Raw genomic sequence first — 6730 nt, 5'->3', positions numbered from 1 at the left:
GCCTGTTATCCCATATCACAATTAATTCATTCTGCGGCGGTGAATGCAAATCATAATATGGGTTTGAACAAAGCCAATTTATTCATTGGTAGAGTCGAAGTGAATGAGGGGGTTGTTTCTAGACTTGGTGTAATTCAAAATGAGCGTTCCCATTAGTTCTCACAACAAAGGAATTATTCCAAAGATCTCCGAGAAGATTAAAAAATACGTACTTGCATTGAAAACTATGTACGAACGCATATAAAGAGATCCTCGAATTATGGAGGAATTGCACGTGTAGAGATTCGCAGAAATATCAATTTGGTTAAGGTCAAAATCTATATTGGATTTCCCAACTTGTTGTTAATAGAAGCTAGGGTTCAAGGAATTGAAAAATTAAGAAACGATGTACTAAATATGCTCTATTCTGTGGACCGGAAACTTCACATTGCTATAAAAAAGTTGTGAAACCCTATAGAAAACCTAATATTCTTGCAGAGTATATTGCCCTACAACTAGAGAAGAGATTTCCATTCAGAAAAACAATGAAGAAAGCTATTGAACTGGCTGAATGGGAAGAGGTAGAAGGTATTCAGATCGAAATTGCAGGACGTCTCGATGGAAAGGAAATTGCCTGGGTCGAATGGGACAGGGGAGGTAGGGTTCCCCTACAGACAATTCGGGCTAGGATTGATTATTGTTATTATCCGGTTAAAACCATCTACGGAGTTTTAGGGATAAAAATTTGGATTTTAGAAGAGTAGGAATAATTGGTCTTTTTTTCCAATCTGCCCGATCATGGATCATCAATTCTATCAGATCGAATACAAATTAGATTTACCATTTTGGAACCGTGCTATGCTTAGTGTGCGACTCGTTGGAATCGAGCTTTTCATTCTTTTCCGAAGTTATGTTATGGAGAACTCGAAATAAGAATGGATTGGTCTCTATAAATAAACTAGAGACTAACTCATTGCTTCATATTTCCAAGATCCAATAACTATGGGTAGATACTATCACCTCGTAAATACTTTTTTCCACGAGAGAAAAAATGATATTTTGATCTCTCGTGAAGCGAGAAAGGTGTTTGGTAATGCGGAAAAAGAAGAAAAAGGAGAAATATTCTCCCAATATTGTATGGTTCATTAACTACCCTCCAAAAAGCAGTGTGATAAAGCATAAGAATCATCCTGATTCATTCAAGCAAGATTGAAGGAATTCAGTTTATGAAGGAGAAAGAGCTTCGGGTCGATGGAAACTAAGGAAATTGATTCCGTAACAGATGAAAAGAAAGCTCCATTGTGGAGGGAAGACCTGGGAATTTAGATAGAAGCTATGGAACGATGGAACCTATGACTGCATAAGATCATATAGAAATCTTAATCATTCATTGGATAGGATGGCGAAATAAACCAAAAACCAATTAATCTCATTGGAGTCTATAGCTAAGTCGACCCCAAGGAGCAAATACTGGAAGAGTAAATATTCGCCTGTGAAATTATTTATTAAGACATTGGATGGAAATTTAAGAGTTATTCGTCCTGTAAATTAGATTCTATATACAATATGTGTAATTCATAGATATAGAGTCATTTATCTACACATTGATTATTCACGAGGAGCCGGATGAGAAGAAACTTTCATGTCTGGTTCTGGATTAGAGATGGGATCAAAATACTATTAACCATCGACTATAACCCAAAAAGAACAAAATTTTGTAAACAACATAGGGGAAGAATGAAAGGAGTACCTTAACGCGGCAATCGCATTTGTTTCAGTAGATTCGTTCTTCAAGCCCTTGAACCCACTTGGATCACATCTGGGCAGATAGAAGCCAGACGAAGAACGATTAATCATTATGCCCGTCGTGGTGGAAAAATATGGGTACGTATATTTCCTGACAAACCTATTACAATGAGACTTGCAGAAGCATGTATGGGTTCCGGGAAAGGATCTCTCGAATATTGGGTATCTGTCATCAGACCAGGTCGAATAATTTATGAAATGGGTGGTGTATCCGAAACCTTCGCTAGAGCAGCTGCTAGAATAGCTGCATACAAAATGCCTATATGTACTCAATTTGTTACTACTTAACCCAACCCATCCATACAGAATCAAAGAGTTATTTCTGGTGGAAGAAGACTACTAGTTCATAAGAACTCTTCCTTTTTTTCCATGTTATCTGCCAAGGTAAAAAATATTTTGGAGGAAAAATGATTCAATCTCAAACTTATTTGAATATAGCGGATAACAGTGGAGCCCGAAAAATAATGTGTATTCGAGTTCTAGGAGCAAGTAATCGTAAATGCGCTCATATAGGTGATGTTATCATTGCTATAATTAAAGAAGCAGTACCTAACATGCCCCTGGAAAAATTGGAAGTAGTTAGAGCCGTAGTTATACGCACCTGTAAAGAATTTGAACGTGACAATGGAATGATGATACGATCTGATGACAATGCAGCTATTGTCATTGATCAAGAAGGAAATCCAAAAGGATCTTGAGTTTTGGGTCCGGTTGCTCAGGAATTGAGACAATTGAATTTCACGAAAATAGTTTCATTGGCTCCCGAAGTATTATAAGTACTGATAGATCTTGTAAGAATCTTTGACTTAAGGTTCATCAAATGGTACATGGATCAATTAAATTCATTGCACCTCAGGCATATTCCTCAAAGAAGATCGAACATGCCTTTTATATCAAGACCAGGAATTCCTAAGAATTCGTTCGTCATGGGTAACGATACTATTACCAATCTAATTACTTCTATAAGAAACGTTGACATGGTAGAAAAAGGAACGGTTCGAGTAACAACTACTAATATTACCAAGAACATTGGAAGGATACTTTTACGAGAAGGTTTTATAGAAGATGTTAGGGAACATCAGGAAGGCCAAAAATATTTTTTGATTTCGACTTCAAAATATCGGAGAAGGAAGAAAAGGACATATATGACCACGTCAAAGCGTACCAGCAAACCTGGTTTGAGAATTTATTCTAATTATCGAGAAATTCCAAAACTTCTAGGTGGAGGAGAAATTTTATGTTATGTATGGTAATTAATCCAAATGTTGTCCAAAAAAATTTATTCTGTAAGATATCCCCATAGTATGAAAAGTCGGAGCAAGTCGAGACACCATTCATCTTCATCCAAGCACGTTAGTCAAGTTTTTGAATCAAAAGAGGAGATTCGATGAAGAAACAGAATCTGATCCATGCGGAAGATTTGGTTACTGAATCACTCCCCAATAGTATGTTTCGAGTTCTGACAGATAATGGATGTCAGATTCTGACTCATATTTCGGTTAGGATTCGACATAATTCCGTACAAATACTACCAAGAGATAGGGTCAAGGTCGAATTAAGTGCTTATGATTTAACCAAAGGACGTATAATATATAGACTTAGCAAAAAATCTTCAAACGATTGAATCACCTTTTGAACATCTGATAGGGATAGAGAATCACAGATGAAACAGACTCTCTGTCTCAGGAAACAAAATGTAATATGAGAAAATTGGAGGGTCACAAATATGAAAATTCGTGCTTCTATTCGTAGAATTTGTGGAAAATGTCGACCAATTCATAGACGGAAACTAGTTATGATAATTTGTTCTAATCCGAGACATAAGCAAAAACAGGGGTAATCCTCTTCTATATCAATTAACGGATCTAGTGGTAAAATAGATTTTGATATGCATTTTTCGAACTGAACTCATAATGATTAATATTTCAAAAACTATAAAAAGAATTGGTTCACGTAGGAATGAACATCGAGTACTCAAAGGAGTTATTTACGTTCAAGCAAGTTTTAACAATACCATAGTGACTGCTACAGATGTACGGGGACAAGTTATTTCTTGGTCTTCTGCTGGTGCCTGTGGATTCAAAGGTACAAGGAGAGGTACACCATTTGCTGCCGAGACTGCAGTAGAAAATGTTATTCGTGCATTAATGGATCGGGGTATGGAACGAGTAGAAGTTATGATAAGTGGCCCTGGTCGAGGGAGAGATACAGCATTATGAACCATTCGTAGAAGTGGCATACTATTAAGTTTTGTACGTGACGTAACCCCTATGCCACATAATGGATGTAGACCTACCAAAAAGAGACTTGTGTAAGAATTGAATGAATTTCAAGAGAAAGAAATGATTTAATGATCTGATCAAATATTCTTGGTATGATTCGAGATGAAATCTCAGTCTCTATTCAGACACTACGATGGAAATGCATCGAATCCAGAGCATACAGTAAGCGTCTTCATTATGGCCGTTTTTCTCTATCCCCACTCCGCAAAGGTCAAGCCGATACAATAGGCATCGCAATGTGAAGAGCTTTACTTGGAGAAGTAGAAGGAACATGTATCACACGTGTAAAATTAGAGAACATAAAACATGAATATTCCGCGATAATAGGTATTGAAGAATCAGTACATGACATTTTGATGAATCTAAAAGAAAGTGTATTAGAAGTGACTCGTACGGAATCCGAGAAGATTCTATTTATATTGTTGGACCTAGAAATGTAACTACTCAAGATATCATATTACCACCTTCTGTGAAAATAATTGATACTACACAACATATAGCTAGACTTACTAAATCAATTACTTCTGATATCAGATTACAAATTGAAAAAAATCGCAGATATATTATACATAGTCCAAATAATTATCAGGACGGAATTTTTCCTATAGATGTTTTTTTTATGCCTGTTCGCGATGCGAATTATAGTATTCATTCCTATGGGAGCAGAAATGAAATACGAGAAGTCCTTTTCCTGGAAATATGGACAAATGGGGGGTTAACTCCTAGGTAGGCACTTTACGAAGCTTCTCGAAATTTGATCGACTTATTTATTCCCTTCCTACATGGAGAGGAACAGAACATCGATGGAATGAACAATAAAAAAGGGTCTCATATGATTCCCTTCCCCCTTTCGCACATATTGACTGATACAGGGGAAACGAAAGAAAAAATAGCATTTCAACTTATTTTCATTGACCAATTAGAGTTACCCCCCAAAACCTATAACTCCCTTAGAAGAGCCAATATACATACATTATTGGACCTCTTAAATTACAGTCGAGAAGATCTAATGAGAATTGAACACTTTGGGAAGGAATCTGTCGAACAGGTATTGGAAGTTCTACAAAAACTTTTTGCAATTGATCCACCCAGGAATTAGTTCCGGGTTCATAAAATGGTTGGTTTCATTTCATCTCTTCATTTCCTTTCCCCAAGTTCTTTTGGAGAGTCATGAGAATCTTTGACATATCTCTCTTTCGTGGAATATTCGAAAGAAATATCTGACAAGATGGGTATATCTAGGGAGATATAATTTGTCTTAAAGCAACTACTCCCTAGATATATGAATAAAAAAATTGAAATATTTTTATATTCGACAGTTGGATCAAATTGGATTGGAAAAGACCTAAAGTTAAAGATTCATCAATAGGCAACGCTGCCCCAATACCTAACCAAAGGGCTACTGCAGTATCGATCAAGGATACTGTTGTAGCTACTGGACGACGAAATGGATTCTGAAATTGATTCACATTCTCTAGAAAAGGCACCGTCAATGATCCCGCGGGTACTGAGCCCATTAAAAGGACACCTAATAATTTGTTAGGTACTGTACGAAGTATTTGGAATACAGGGAAAAAATACCATTCGGGCAATATCTCCAAAGGAGTTGCAAATGGATTTGCTGGTTCACCAATCATTGATGGTTCTAGAACCGCTAAATCTATTGTACATGCAATAGTACCTAAAATTACTACTGGAAAAATATATGAAAGATCATTGCGCCAAGCGGGCTCTCCATAATAATTATGTCCCATACCTTTAGCTAATTTAGCCCTTAATACAGGATCATTTAGGTCAGGTTTCTTTGTTATTGGGATAAGTAGATCTTTATGGATCTATCCCCCGAAAGAACCGGACATGCCAATTTTTATCATCCGGCTCGAACAATAACTGGAGGAAGTATATATCACTTATTTTTCCCGTGATGGAAGACGAATTGGAAAAATAGGAACCAATAATGTCTATGATCATCTATCATTGGTCATTTTATGATTCCAGTTAAATGCTCATGACCCAAGTAAGCTCACAAATTCGATCATGGTCGATATGCCTTTTGGACCATCTTAGTCCTTGTAATTTGTGTTTATCACCACGAATAGACCTAAAAAGTTTTTTAGCATACAAGGTATTGAATTTTTATTGATCCGACCTCTCTCCTTCCTTAGATCCCTTCTTTCACTCCAATAGTTTTCCCATCGAAATGGATGCATTTTCACACTATGAAAAGGAGAAGTAAAGTCATATAGTCAAATTATTGAATATATGAAAATATTGTCCCACTGTTCGGATCTCACGGAGCCCTTCCTGATTCGGATTCGATCATAGAAAGAATTCTCTTGAAACGGAACAAACTGACCAATGCCTTTCCACCCAGATGCTAAACTTCCTATTTCTGATAAGGAAAGTGGGACAGAAACACATTTTATCAGAAACATTTATATGGTAGATCGGAGAAAGTATCTACATGGCCTAATCAATAGTTCAAGTCACACACTCCCATAATCCATCTTCATAATAGTAATCCCCAAATATTAAAATTCATATATTTAATCTGGCTTAATTCTCACTCATCTCATGAGAAAACCAATTCAACTGTCCTCAAAAAATAAGATAACACATATGGTGAGGAATAAATATTATTTAAAAAAAAACTTTTTTCAACC

The 6730-nt window shown here is 36.3% G+C and overlaps 1 pseudogene; it reads left to right on the top strand.

Annotated features, from left to right (window-relative positions):
- The first annotated feature begins 524 nt into the window (after positions 1 to 524).
- LOC149195830 (uncharacterized) lies at positions 525 to 2669 on the top strand (annotated as a pseudogene).
- Positions 2670 to 6730: the final 4061 nt, after the last annotated feature.

This window comes from Pinus tabuliformis, chromosome 2_2, assembly GCF_031772625.1.
Source record: "Pinus tabuliformis cultivar Carrire ecotype Pingquan chromosome 2_2, CPIR1, whole genome shotgun sequence".
NCBI lineage: Eukaryota > Viridiplantae > Streptophyta > Pinopsida > Pinales > Pinaceae > Pinus > Pinus tabuliformis.
This window is presented reverse-complemented; position numbering and strand designations above follow the sequence as displayed.